General features: G+C 46.1%; 1 long non-coding RNA gene across 1 annotated transcript in view; it reads right to left on the bottom strand.

Annotated features, from left to right (window-relative positions):
• Nucleotides 1-5,137: 5,137 nt before the first annotated feature.
• Nucleotides 5,138-15,281, bottom strand: part of LOC137632338 (uncharacterized) — a 46,886-nt gene continuing 36,742 nt past the window's right edge. The window contains exon 4 of the long non-coding RNA XR_011042044.1: nt 5,138-5,513. This is a non-coding gene — a long non-coding RNA (uncharacterized lncRNA). The remainder of the gene's footprint in view (nt 5,514-15,281) is intronic.

Genomic DNA, 15,281 nt, shown 5'->3' with positions numbered 1-15,281 from the left:
ACGCGTCCAGGTGAGACCAGTCCAGCAGAAAAGCATCTATGTGGGCCGCCTCTGGATCTGGGACTGGAGAGCAATAGGTCGGGAGCCTTTTGGTCAACGAGGTGGCAAAGAGGTCTATGGTGGGTTGGCCCCAAGTCATCCAAAGACTCTTGCACACGTCCTTGTGGAGGGTCCATTCTGTGGGGATCACCTGACCTCTCCGACTGAGACAGTCCGCCAAGACGTTCAAGTCCCCCTGGATGAATCTTGTCAACAGGGAGATGCCTCGATCCTTTGACCAGATGAGGAGGTCCCTTGCGATGACGAACAGGGTGTGGGAGTGAGTGCCTCCTTGCTTGGAGATGTACGCCAAGGCTGTGGTGTTGTCCGAATTCACTTCTACCACTTTGTTTCGTAGAAGACTCGAAACTCGTCAAGGCCAAGTGAACAGCCAACAGCTCCTTGCAGTTGATGTGCAGGCTCCTCTGATCCGACGTCCAAAGACCCGAACATTCCAGACCGTCCAGAGTCGCTCCCCAACCCAAATCCGACGCGCCTGAGAACAACACGTGGTTTGGATTCTTGACCGCCAGGGACAGACCCTCTCGCAGACTTATGTTGCTGTCCCACCAGTTCAGGCACGTTTTTACTGGCTCGGAGATCGGGATTGACACAGTTTCCAAAGTCTTGATCTTGTTCCAATGGGAGTCTAGATGGAACTGGAGAGGACGAAGGTGAAGTCTATCTAGTGAGATAAATTGCTCCAGGGATGACAGAGTCCCTAAGAGGCTCATCCAACTTCTCACTGAGCAACGGTCTTTTTTCAGCATGAGGTGGACTTTGAGCAGGGCTTGCTCTATCCTGGTGGCAGACGGAAAAGCCCGAAAAACTAGACTGCGAATCTCCATCCCCAAATAGAGAATCGTCTGGGAGGGATTCAGTTGAGACTTTTCTAAGTTCACCAAGAGTCCCAACTCCTTTGCCAGATCCAACGTCCATTGAAGGTCCTGCAGACAGCGATGACGGGACGATGCTCTGAGAAGCCAGTCGTCCAGGTACAGGGAGGCTCGAATTCCCGATAAATGAAGGAATTTTGCCACATTCCTCATGAGCCTCGTAAACATGAGGGGAGCAGGGCTGAGGCCGAAGCACAGTGCTCGGAACTGGTACACCACATTCCTGTAAACAAACCTCAGATACGGTTGAGAATCTGGGTGTATAGGAATGTGGAAGTACGCATCCTGCAGGTCGAGAGAGACCATCCAGTCTCCCTCTCTGACCGCTGCTAGGACGGACTTCGTGGTCTCCATCGTAAATTTTGTTTTTACAACAAAAACGTTGAGCGCACTGACGTCCAGCACTGGCCTCCAACCTCCTGTATGCTTTGGGACTAGGAAGAGACGGTTGTAAAATCCCGGTGATTGAAGGTCCGAGACTTTCACCACCGCTCCCTTCTCTAGCAACAGAGAAACCTGCTGATGTAGAGCTTGTCTCCTTGACTCCTCTCGATACCTGGGAGAGAGGTCTAAAGGAACTGTTACTAGAGGAGGTCTGCGTACAAAAGGTATTTTGTACCCCTCCTTGAGCAACAACACAGACTCTCGGTCTGCACCCCTCTTCTCCCAGGCCAGCCAGAAGCTGTTCAGTCTGGCCCCTACCGCTGTCTGAGGACGTGGGCAGTCAGACTCTGCCACGGGAGGACTTGGATCCTCTCCTCTTGCCTCTTTTAACGTCGGCACGAGCGCCTCCCCTGCTGGGGGCTCTGCCACGAAAGGGCGGGATAAACCTAGTCGCTGGGGTATCGATCTTGGGTCTTACGACATAAGACGATGAAGGAGCACCCTTACGAGCAGAAGTAGCCATAAGGTCGTGGGTATCCTTCTGCACCAGAGAAGCCGCAATATCCTTGATCAACTGTTGAGGAAACAAGGCAGATGACAACGGGGCAAAGAGAAGCTCCGACCTTTGACAGGGAGTTACTCCTGCCGAAAGGAACGAGCAAAGAGTCTCCCTCTTCTTCAGGACTCCAGCCGTAAAGGTAGCGGCGAGCTCATTGGAGCCATCACGGATGGCTTTGTCCATGCAGGACATAATAAGCACGGAAACATCCTGGTCGGTCGACGAGATCTTCCTGCTTAAGGCTCCTAGCGACCAATCTAAGAAGTTAAAAACTTCGAAGGCCCTGTAAACCCCTTTAAGGAGATGGTCAAGGTCCGAGGAGGACCAATAAACTTTAGAGCGTCTCATGGCCAGGCGACGGGGAGATTCTACGAGGCTTGAGAAGTCTCCCTGGGCAGAGGCACGAACTCCCAAGCCGAGAACTTCTCCCGTGTCATACCAGACGCTCGCTCTAGAAGCTAGTTTAAAAGGAGGGAAAGCAAAGGCCGTCTTCCCCAAACTCCTCCTGGTGATCAACCAGTTGCCTAGCAAACGTAAAGCCCTCTTAGAAGAGCGAGAGAGCACTAGCTTAGTAAACGAAGGCTTCGAAGCAGCTAGGCCTAGCGCAAACTCTGACGGAGGCGAACGAGGAGCAGAAGTTACAAAATGGTCTGGAAAAAGATCCTTAAAAATCATCATGATTTTCTTAAAGTCCATAGAGGGTTGAGCAGCTTTAGGCTCTTCTCCGTTTGATAAAATGCCCAAAGGAATATCAGTAGGCGGAGGATCAGCAACTTCCTCATCTGAAGGAACCTCGTCCGACAATTGTTGAGTATCATGAAAAGGAGAGACCTGCCGCGGCGGCAATGCTTGACAGGCAATGTCAACAAGCAAAGGAGCAGCAGTAGCAGTAGAGGAAGCAACGTCACGCCGCTGCAGAAAGGACTGAAAACCTCGTGACTGACCAACAACAACAACAGGAGTTGATGGACGCTCGACGTCACGTCGGAACTGCATTGACTGCCTAGACTGAGCAGTCAAAACAACCTTAGACTGCGGTGATTGACGCTCAACGTCAAGTCGAGGCAACTGAGCTGGTTGGCGAACGTCCTAAACGTCAACACGAGACTGCGGCTGAACGTCAACACGAGACTGCGGCAGCGGCTGAACGTCAACACGAGACTGCGGCAGCGGCTGAAAGTCAACACGGGACTGCAGCGAGGGAGGATCCAAGTCACGTGACTGACGTGACAAACTACCGACATCACGTTTCAAAGTGCTAACGTCAAAAGGACGAGTAAAAGCTCGTTTGGGCGGCTGACGGCCAGAGTCTCGATCAGCGTAACGGAGCAAAGGATCATCGTGAACCTGCTCAGCTTTATACTCTCCTATAGGGGAGGCAAGCTTAGTCTGCATGTCCTGCAGGACAACCCATTTAGGATCAACGGGAGTCGGAACGGGCCGAGACGATGGTAACGTCTGTTGGCAAAACATTGCCTTTACCGAGACCCTCGGACCCCGTGTTACGCTTACGTTTAATAGGCGAACAGTCTTCCGACGACTGCAAAGGGTCAGAGCTGTCCCAATGGCTACAGCCAGGACGCTGGACCTGTCCTGAAGGGACTGACTTCCGCTTCAAGGGTCTAGAAACCTTGCGCCAAGGTTTCTTTTGCGAAAAGCCTTCGGATGACGAGGAGAAAACAGCCTCGCTCGTCTTATGGTAAGGGCGATCTTGACGAGAAACGCCCGATACCAAAGAGGGAACGTCTGTACGTTGGTTAAAGCCTCTCGTCCCCTTAAGTCCTACGACATTACTTCTCCCTGGTGCAGGGGAGCCTGAAAGAGGTCTCGGACTAGGGGAGCGACAAGCACGAACAGACGAACCCTCGGTCGCAACACTAAATACACTTTGCGCACTTATCACTTTATCACTACGATTTTCTGATTTGGCACTCTGACACTTCAATAAATTCACATCTGACATGAGTTGGTTACGGTCCGATGCTAAGGACTCAACTTTCTCGCCTAAAGCTTGAATCGCAAGAAACATATCCCGCATGGACGGTTCATGAGTGCTAGTAGAGGGTTCAGGAACAACTACTACGGGGGAAGGATTAGGTTCAGGGGCATGGGAGGAGGAAAATTCCAACGACCTAGAGGAGCTTCTCCTCACCCTATCTCTCTCCAGCTTACGAGAATATTTATCAAATTCAAGCCAGTCGAATTCCGACAAGACCACGCACTCATCTCACCGATCTCCTAATTGGCAGGTTTTACCCCGGCAATTAGAACAAATGGTATGTGGGTCGAGAGAGGCCTTGGGAAGACGTTTGTTACAATCCCTAGCATTACATTTGCGAAATTTAGGTCCAGAGATAGGAGAAGGGTCAGCCATATTGAACAGTCAAAGAAAATCCAAAACAAATCCAAAGTCATCAACAATAAACACTAGTCAAAAAAGGGTTCAAGAGTTTTAATTGAAGAGAAAAACACCCGTCACAGCGAAAGCTCAAAACAACCAAAATGAAGTACTTCACCAAAAATGACGAAAACTCAAGGTCAACAGCGAGCGGAATCAACTTGTCGATGAGACCGACAGAGAAGAACTGGAGCTGTTTACAAGAATATGCGGTATCAGGCCGATAGTCGGCGCTGGGGGTCACACCCGCAACCTTCACGGCGATCGCTCGCGAGTTTTTGGGTTTCTGTCGAGCCGTCCGAGACGTCAGCTATTATATATTCACCGGCTAAGTTTAATATTTAAAAGTGAGTGCTCAGTTGCCTTTAGTGTGAGAGAGCTTACCCTCCACCTGCCAGAAACAACTACCACCTTGTCAAACATTTTACCATATGTTTTCCAGCTGACATCATACTTTCTATTAAGGGACAATGCTTTGTATTCATGTAAGAGCAAATAGTTTTAAAGATGATTAAACTAGATTCAATTCATTACCAATCAGATTTTTACATTAGTTAATATCAAACATTATCTGAGGAGGGCAAATCCAGCCAGCAAATATCTGTTCGTTAAACTAATGCAACACGTTTACCATTCTAAATACAGCTGTGCCTCGCTTTAACATATGCTGGCTGGGGTCTACCATGCTCATAAAAGCAGATTTCCTGCATAAGCTAACCTACAAAACACCCTTATGAATACTGGACCTAATAGAATTTATCATTACAATCCCTTTTAAGAAACTTAGCAGTCTAGAAATTAACCCTTTACATAAAGAATTATTAGATTACTGGTCGTAAGTATTTAAATCCTTACCTATATTACAAACATGTAGGTGGTGTCTTCAATGGCATCATCATCATTTATCTTCTATACTGACTATGGGGCCCAAAGTCACCTTTATGGCTTTGCTAAAAGGACCCTTATCCATCTTCCTCCATAGTAAACACCATACGGCTAGGCACTCAATCCTTGAAGAATGCAACGAAAATAAACGGAACAGTCCCGTGAAGGATAAATGTGAAGCTTGAAAAATCCTTCCTGTTTAAGCTGCCTTTGTAATTTTGACATGATTCTTTGCCTAGGGTACGCCATCTTCTCTCCTGTAGATCTTGACTTCAAACCCATGTCATTCATATCTTTAGACACCACTTCCCGCACACTACTTCCTTCGGCTAAGCTTCATCTCCACCGAGACCTGGAATAAGACCAAAAAAAGTTCCATGTTAATCAGAACTACTAATAATGTTGAGATATTAGTGTTAAAAATATCTTGCATGCATACTAAGCATATGCTCTGAGGCAAATACAGTACCTAATTTTTATCAAAGATTAGTATTCTATAAGTAATTATTCATTATCCAATACTCAACTTTCAGTTAATATTAATCAATCAATGTTTGCCTTCATAACCTCAGACACAGAATAATTGAAAATCAAAATCACGATAATCTTTTTCATCAATTCGTATTTTTCCTAAGTATAGTATACAAACTTGAGTTCTTTAATAGCAGCTGGAACTTGGCTGTCAAGATTTATAAAAAGGTGGAGGTAGTGGTAGTCACTGCAAGAAGGTAGGTAAGCTCCGCCCACCAGACAGGCTACTGAGAAGCCACTTTCAGCTTAACCTAAGACTTGTAGGGCAGTTGAGGAAGAAAGTTAAAGGACTCAAGTATGCGTAGTCAGGAATTGTGATTCATTCCTTAATAAATACAAATCTTCGTCCTTTAAACGGAGACTTAAAACAGGGAGGCAGGATGTCCCTATAACCAAACTGGTTGGTTCAAATTTCGAGATGACAAAACGTTTAAACAGGTAAAAGGACCCAAAGTTTGACTCCTGCCACCCTTATAACAACCTGGGAAAAAGATGTTCCAGGTGATAAGCCTGGTTTCTGCCGAAACTTGACAAAAGGTTACGGAAAAACTTCTATCCATACGGATATGGTGTCTGTTAATGTACGGATACAGTAGGAAATGGATTTGCATACATCTCTATCCACTCCCCCTCGAAAGTTGCTTGGTTGGGAGGCTTACCTGCATCAAAGTCCGATCCGGCAAGACCGCTGACGAGTCGGAAGGCTCTGTCATAAGAGTAAACTCTTAATGACGATGATCGCGTGCATAGCGCTAATTGCGTGCGTGCACGGACACTCTGTGCTAATTGTTACCAGAGCCCGACTACTCGCACAACTGAAACTCGAAGGTTCCAAGTCGTGTGAACTCGAAAGTCCAACGCGACAGAGCCCCGAAGGACTTCTAAGGCCACGAGAACCCGTAGGATAAACATGACGAAAGTTTAAAGGCTCCTGATCACGCCCGGCGAAAGGGTGATCGTCACGAGACCCCGAGGGGTCAACGTGAGGGGAACCAGTAGGATCAAAAAGACGTATCCTACCAGCACGAGGGGGAGAACGTCAATGATGAAAATTACTCCTCCGCAGGGTAGAATTGTTCTCCCGAAGGAGAATGTCGCTTAATACAAGGCTCTCGCTCCGCCCCTGGAGGAGAACCAAAAGGCGTAAGAGGGAGGAGCGTAGATCAGCAAACTCCTACAAGTTTCTCTCATGAAGGTAGGAAGGTTCTCCCTAAGTAGATTGCCTAAAACAAGCTTTTTCCCTAACCTATGGGGAAAAGCATAGGCGTATTAACTTTTCTCTCTCAACGAGGGAAATGTTTTCCTGAAGGAAGGATTGCCAAAGGCAAGATTTCTCACCTCTTTATGGGGAAAAGCGTAGGTTTAATAATTTCTCTCTCGCGAACGAGGGAGAAGTCCTCCCGAAGGAGGACATCGCCTAAGGCAAACATTCTCCCAGATCTATGGGAAAAAAGCATAGGCGTAATAATCTCTCTCTCGCGGACGAGAGAGAAGTTCTCCCGAAGGAGGACGTCACTTAAGACAAGTTTTCTCCTAGTTCTAGGGAAAAAACGTAGGCGTAAAAAACTCCCTCTCGAGTAAAAAAAAACTCCCTCTCGTGAACGAGAAAGGAGTCCTCCCGAAGGGGGACTTTGCCTAAGACAAGCTTTCTCCCAATTCAAGGGGAAAAAAGCATAGGTTTAATAATCTCTCTCGCGAACGAGAGAGAAATTCTCCCGAAGGAGAACATTACCTAAGACAAGCTTTCCCCCAGTTCTATGGGGAAAAAGCGAAGGCGTAACAATCCCTCTCTCGCAAACGAGAGAGAAGATCTTCTGAAGGAGGGCATCGCCTAAGGCAAATTTTCTCCCAGTTTTACTGAAAAAACGTAGGCGAAAAAATCTCCTCTCGTGAATGAGAGAGAAGTCCTCCCGAAGAAGGACATCGCCTGAGCCCAGCATACTCCCAGGGAGAAGTTCCCCCCGAAGGAGGCACAAGCCGTAGACTTGCTTTTCCCCAGCTCCTGGGGAGAAAGCACAGTCTTCGGGGACGAGATAGCAGAGGTAAAACTCATTGCGCTGTTCGCAACTCCTTACGAGGGAGGGAAGCTTGCTGACTGTCTGAAGTGGGGAAGCTTTCCCTCGGAAGGGGAATGGATCTTTCACGCAGTCCAATTCCGAGGAAGGTTATCACTCCCTCGTAAGGGAAGGATCTCTAATCCCTGGAGGCGAACCTCCTGTCAGCAATCTGAGTTTTCCTATAAGTTGATCAAGTTGCAGGTTGACAACGAGTGTTACCTCATAACATGGGCAGCTCATGAGCTGCCACATGACTTTTCCCTTCTGCTCTCAACCGAAGAAAAGAAGGGGCGAACCCCTGCATCTTCTTTCAAGGTTTCCGAGAGACTCAAAATCCTTAACTCAATAGGGAGCAAAGGAATTAGGGAGGTTGTCCTGTCTGAAACACGGGAGCGAGGGATTGACCCTGCGAGTGTATGATCGGAGATCTGCGAGTGTATGATCGGAGATTTGCGTGTGTAGCGCTAATTGCGTGCGAACACCTGCGTGACTGGGGTCTGAAGACTCTGCCATAAGAGTAAAACTCCTGATCGTTATGGGCGTAGTGTTGGATGGGCGTACGCAAACACCCCGCATGACAAGAGTCCGAAGACTCTCTGACATAAGAGTAATTATTATTATTATTATTATTATTAAATGCTAAGCTACAACCCTAGTTGGAAAAGCAGGATGCTATAAGCCCAGGGGCCCCAACAGGGAAAATAGCTCAGTGAGGAAAGGAAACAAGGAAAAATAAAATATTTTAAGAATAGTAACAACATTTAAATAAATATTTCCTATATAAACAATAAAAACTTCAACAAAACAAGAGAAAGAGAAACTAGATACAACAGTGTGCCTGAGTGTACCCTCAAGCAAGAGAACTCTAACCCAAGACAGTGGAAGGCCATGGTACAGAGGCTATAGCACTACCCAAGACTAGAGAACAATGGTTTGATTTTGGAGTGTCCTTCTCCAGAAGAGCTGCTTACCATAGCTAAAGAGTCTCTTCTACCCTTACCAAGAGGAAAGTAGCCACTGAACAATTACATTGCCGTAGTTAACCCCTTGGGTGAAGAAGAATTGTTTAGTAATCTCAGTGTTGTCAGGTGTATGAGGACAGAGGAGAATCTGTAAAGAATAGGCCAGACTATTCGGTGTCTGTGTAGGCAAAGGGAAAGAACCGTAACCAGAGAGAAGGATCCAATATGGTACTGTCTGGCCAGTCAAAGGACCCCCTAACTCTCTAGCGGTAGTATCTCAACGGGTGGCTGGTGCCCTGGTCAACCTACTACCTATAAAAATGCTCTTGATGACTTGTGTCACGAGAACCCGAAGGTTCAGCGTGATCGTGCGTGCCCCTAGAGGTTGTGTTGCGAGAACCCGAAGGTTCAGCATGAACGTACGTGCCCCTAGAGCTAGTGTTGCGAGAACCCGAAGGGCTAGAACAACGGGAAAACGGAAGTCTCCCTTGTCACGAGACACCGAAGTGTCAGCGAGACTAAATGCACGAAAACCCAAGGTTTCAGCAACTAGCTGTGAGCATACGAAGGGATAGCACACCGGGAAACCGAGGTTTCCTTGTCACGAGACCCCAAAGGGTCAGAGATCGCTAATTCAAAGGCGAGAGCGATCTCTCTGAAGATAGAGAGAAAAGCAAGGAGAAGCGCTCTATCTGACTTTCTCTAGAGCGGACGGAGACCCTCAAACTAATATGCGAAGAAGAGGGTTCGAGGTTAGGACATGCTTTGCCCTTGGCCTCTCTCCTGTTTTCTTAGATGATCCCTCGCACGACGACGACAGCGAGGCAGAACGATGATGAGAGGGATCGTTCTTCTCTGGTTTGTAGCACGAGTGTATATAATCTCGAGGAAGGAAGTCTCGGTGAGAGACAGAAGGCGAGAAAGAGCGAGAATGATAACGTCTCTTCCTATTTCGCCTGTCTCTTCGGTGAGAAAATCTAGGTGAAGGCGTACACGGGCATGCGGGAGAGTTATCTCGCACGTCTGTGCCAACAGTAAGGAGCGCGCGCGCAGGAGAAAATTCCCCATACAGTGAACCCTCGCTACTTCGCGGTTCGACAATCGCGGATTCACCACTTCGCGGGGTTTTCCCATAACCCATATATATATACATATCGCGGATTTTCCGGAAAATTCGAAAATACCGCGAAATCTGAAGACAACCAAATACGATATTTTGTTACCTGTAATTCCATTAATACTGTAATTAGTAATATCTGCTCTTACTGATTGTTCATTGCATTACATATGATATATAATTCAGCACAGAAAGAAATAAAACACGAAAAGAGAATGTGATCATACGATAATTCAGTACGTAGTAAAATTAAATCGAACATGAAACGCAAATCAGATGCAGTCATACCATATTAGAATGGTGTGTACTGTAATGGATGTGCTTCTTTTCCATGAATCTTTTGTATGTATACGTACGTAGTACAGTACTGCATCCAATAATATTCTTTGTTGCAAAAATCACATTTCGAATAAGCGTACGAGAGAGAGAGAGAGAGAGAGAGAGAGAGAGAGAGAGAGAGAGAGAGATAGAGAGAGAGAGATAGAGAGAGAGAGAGAGAGAGAGAGAGAGAGAGAGAGAGAGAGAGAGAGAGAGAGAGAGAGAGAGAGAGAGAGAGAGAGGCGTAAAATAGCGTACGTAAATTTTTATTATTATTGTTATTATTATTATTATTGTTGTTGTTGTTAATAAAATCATTATTGTTATTATTATTACCATTATTATTATTATTATTACTGTACAGTATTATTATCATTATTTATTATTATTACGGTATTGTACTTAATCTACGTACGTTCAGTATGCGCGGGGCATCTTCTATGAGTAACCAACGCATCATAGTACTGTAAGACGGGTTGTGATTGGTTCAAGCGCTGATAGATGACGAATCAGAACTCAAGTTTTGTTATCTAGCCTGTGATTGGTGTTTTGCCCGCATCTTCTACCCGCAGCATCAAAGTTCTCGCGGGGCTGGATCGTTCACTTTCTCTTTCCGCGTATCGCTGAGTAGACGTTCTTAAGTTTGTGAAGTTTAATCTGTGCTGTGTGCGACTGTTTTAAGTTGAACTTTTTGTTGAACTTTCTGTTAAATCCTACTGTACAATGGCTCCCAAGCGTTCTGCTTCTAGTAAGGCTGGTAGTGAGCCTAAACGCCACCGAAGGATGATGACGATAGCTGAGAAGGTTACGCTTCTCGACATGTTAAAAGATGGTAGAAGTTACGCGGCCGCCGGCCGCCATTTTGGCATCAACGAATCCACCGTTCGCTATATCAAAAAGGACGAGGCGAACATTAGAAAGACGGCTGCAATCACCTTTAGCAGATCAGCGAAGCGAGTCGTTACAACGCGTAATAAAACGATCGTACGCATGGAAGGTGCTTTAGCTGTGTGGATTGCCGACTGCCGGAAGAAGAACATAGCGTTGGATACGAACACCATCCAAACAAAGGCTTTGAGTTTATATGAGAATTTTGCTGCAAAGGAACCTAAAGACGACGACGGCAACCATGCTGAAGATGATGATGATGCAGATGATCCTCAACCAGGGACATCCACTGATTCCCAGCCTCAGAAACGTTTTTCCGCAAGCAAAGGATGGTTCGCGAAGTTTCAGAAACGCTTCGCCCTGAAAAGCGTTTCCCTGCATGGGGAGTCTGCTTCCGCTGACACTGCCGCTGCTGAAACTTACGTGAACCAGACGTTCAAGAATATTATCGCCGAAGGTGGATACAAGCCGGAACAAGTCTTTAATATGGATGAGACTGGCTTGTTTTGGAAGAGAATGCCGTCGCGAACTTTCCTGTTCAAAGAGGAAGCCAAAGCCTCTGGCTTTAAGGCATTCAAGGATCGCGTTACCCTCGTGATGTGTGGCAATGCTGCTGGATTTTTGTTAAAGCCGGGGCTTATTTATAAGTCGAAAAATCCTCGCGCTTTGAAAAATAAAAATAAGAATCTCCTTCCCGTGTACTGGATGCATAATCAAAAAGCATGGATTACGAAGATGCTGACCTCCAACTGGTTCCACCAGTGTTTCATCCCGCAAGTCCATGAATATCTCTTAGAGAAGGGCTTGCCATTCAAGATCCTTCTCCTTATGGATAACGCTGGTGGACACGCAACTGACCTGTCGCGTGAGGGCGTTCAGGTTGAGTTCCTGCCACCCAACACCACGTCATTAATTCAACCGATGGACCAGGGGGTTATCAGGGCGTTCAAGGCCCTCTACACGAAGAATACCTTGGCGGACCTCGTTGCGTGTGTGGATGCTGCCCAAGATGACGAGGATGAAGATTTTAACTTGAAGGCGTACTGGCGGCAGTACACCATAGCCACGTGCCTGCAGAATATTCAGAAGGCACTTCAAGAGATGAAACCTGCAACCGTGAATGCGAGCTGGAAGAAGCTGTGGCCCGATATTGTTTACGACGACAAGGGATTTACTCCGTCGGAAATCCAACACTCTGCAATACGGAAATCTGTGCAGTTGGCTGCCATAATTGGAGGTGACGGGTTTGGCGACATGACGACTGAAGACGTCGACGAGTTGTTGGACTGCCATTCCCAGCCCCTAACTGACGCAGACCTCGAAGACCTGACGAAATCGGCAAGTGAGGAAGAGAGTGATACCCAGGAAGAGACCCAAGAAAATGTCGAAGAAACGGGCTTAACATTATAACGGCTTGCCAAGTTCTGCAACCATATCAAGGAGGCGAAAGAAATGTTACAAGAGTGGGACGAGGATATGGTTCGCTCGATGCAATTCTCCAACAAGGTCGATGACATCATGACTCCCTACAGGATGCTCTTGGATCGAAAAAAGAAGCAGCGGCAACAACTTCCGATCACAATGTTCTTCCAGCCTCGCAAAAAAGAGCCAGTTCCTCCTGCTAGTACGCCTTCGGAAGAAATTGAAGAAGTTTCCCAGGAAGAAGTTGAAGAGGTGTCCCAGGAAAAGACACCTCCGTCTGAAGAGACGTAAAATACTATCATTGACTGCACAGTAGAACACATCATCAGCTTCATCATCATCATTTCTACTGTGCAGCAAATTCATCGCCATCACCATTCAAGTTTTTCTTCAACTTCTTTCGTGGTGAGTACAGTAGCAATCTTTATTTTTTACTTTAATATTCTTACTGCCTGTTTTATAGTTTAGTAATGTACGTACTGTATGCATTAAGTTAAAGGGAAGGTTTTAAAAGTCTACATGTTGTAACCTATCATATTTTTTTTGTTTAAAATTTACATATACGTACGTAAAACAATCTCTCTCTCTCTCTCCTCTCTCTCTCTCTCTCTCTCTCTCTCTCTCTCTCTCTCTCTCTCTCTCGTAAATTGTTTTCCTGCTTTGCTACGTACAAGTACTGTATAATTTATATTTGTAAGGTAACATATTTTGTAAATGCTTTTACTGTAAATACTGTATGTACTGTATCATTATTTATCACTATCATCATGCGCGTTAAACGCCTTGTTTGTTCTGAGCGTGGTTGTTTACTGAGCGTACACGCCGTCGTTTCAGGCGGCGTCATAAAGAAAAAGATTTCATTTGGAAGTCCTAAGAAAAATACGTAAACTAAAACATTGGTAATAAAAAAATCAACATACAGTACTGTATAATCAATATAATCGATGCAAAAACTAACCTATACATATATGTGTACACTAAATGAGTTTGTTTCTTCATTATGATCAGAGATGAACGTAAACAAAACATTGGTTGCCATTTTTTATCGTGCTTTTTAGGTGTTTAGGAAACGCATGATATAAAATCGCCTTTAATATTTGTGCCTGTTTTAGTTTAGGGTGCTGTAGTACATGCATTAAGTGTTCTGTACATTAAAGGGTGGTTTGTTAACAGTACTACGTACAAGGGAAGGTTTTAAAAGTCCGAATATACATGTTAAATAAATAGGTAAATATGATGTCACTACTTCGCGGATTTTCACCTATCGCGCCCGCGTCTGGAACCTATCTACCGCGATAAACGAGGGTTCACTGTAGTGGAATCATAAGGGCGCGCGGGCGTGCCCGCATATCCTTGCGGATGCGGGAGAAGGCTGGTGAGCCGGTAAGTGCTGGCGCGTTGATAAGCGTTGGCGTGTTGCAAAGCGCTAGCACGTTGGTAAGCACTGGCGCTGCGGGAGAAGGCAGCATGGCTGCCTTGTCAGAAGACCTTCTAACAGTAGAAAGTTGACGCGCAGATTTTACCTGTCGCGTAGCATGGTGTTGGGCGCGTATGCGCACGTGCAGGCGCAGGAGAGTGCCATCGCGCAGGAGAGTGCCATTGCGCAGAACATTGGTGGCGCGCAGGAGTTTCTGCGCAGGTGAGCGCATGGCACGAGATGGAGCTACGCTCTTGTTGGAGCGTATGCGCATGTTGGCGCATACGCTCTTGATGCCCTATGTTAGGGTAAGAAGGAAGCGCTCTTAAGTTTGTGATGAGAGTGCTTAGACTAAGGGCGAGACATCTCGTGAAGAGACAGAAGGCGAGGAAGAGCAAGAACGATTATGTCTCCTCCTATGTCGCCTGTGATTCCGGAGAGAACCACTGGGCAATGGAGTGCGATCTCTCCTTTTCCTCTTCTCTATCTCTCCCTCCTAGCCTCCAAAGAGGGGAGGACAATGAAGTGGAGGGGGAGGAGGAGAAGATAATGTGAAGACCTCTTTTACATACTTGGCAGGGGAACCCATCCTCCGCAGGGTAGCAGAACACCCATGACCTCCGTAACGGGGCATAGGGAAAGAGGATCCACATCCAGCGGTGACATAAAGGCGTCGTGAACACTTCCTCAAATAGAGGGCATCATATACAAAGAAAAAGAAAAAGGATTAATCAAAACTCAAAAAATGATAATTTAATTATAAAATAAATTTTTGAATATACTTACCCGGTGAATATATAATAGCTGAGCCTCCGGCGGCTCGACAGACAAACACACAAAAACTCGCGAGCGATCACTATGAAGGTTGCGGGTGTGCCCACTAGCGCCAACTATCGGCCAGATACCGCATATACATGTAAACAGACCCAATTTTTCTCATCCCGCTGGGTCTCTATCGGGGAGGAAGGGGGGGCCTTTAATTTATATATTCACCGGGTAAGTATATTCAAAAATTTATTTTATAATTAAAATATCATTTTTAAATATTTAACTTAGCCGGTGAATATATAATAGCCGATTCACACCCATGGTGGTGGGTAGAGACCAGAGTTAATTAAGTTTACAGCGTATATGCTTAGAGTTTTTGACAGTTATATCATAACAAAACCAAATATATAAAGGTACCTGGTAAGGAAGTTGACTTAGACGATTACTCTGCCTTATTAGTCTGTCTTCCTCACGAAGCCCAGCGATCCTCTTAGGATGCTGAAAGACTCCCAGGAGCTGAAGTATTAAGGGCTGCCACCCATACAACAGGACCTCATCAAACCCCTAATCTGGGCGCTCTCAAGAAATGACATTTGACCACCCGCCAAATCAAAAAAGGCTGTGAAAGGCTTCTTAGCCT

Source organism: Palaemon carinicauda, chromosome 41, assembly GCF_036898095.1.
Source record: "Palaemon carinicauda isolate YSFRI2023 chromosome 41, ASM3689809v2, whole genome shotgun sequence".
In the NCBI taxonomy this organism is placed as follows: Eukaryota; Metazoa; Arthropoda; class Malacostraca; order Decapoda; family Palaemonidae; genus Palaemon; species Palaemon carinicauda.
Note: the sequence above shows the minus strand (reverse complement) of the source record. Positions and strands in the feature narration are given on the sequence as shown.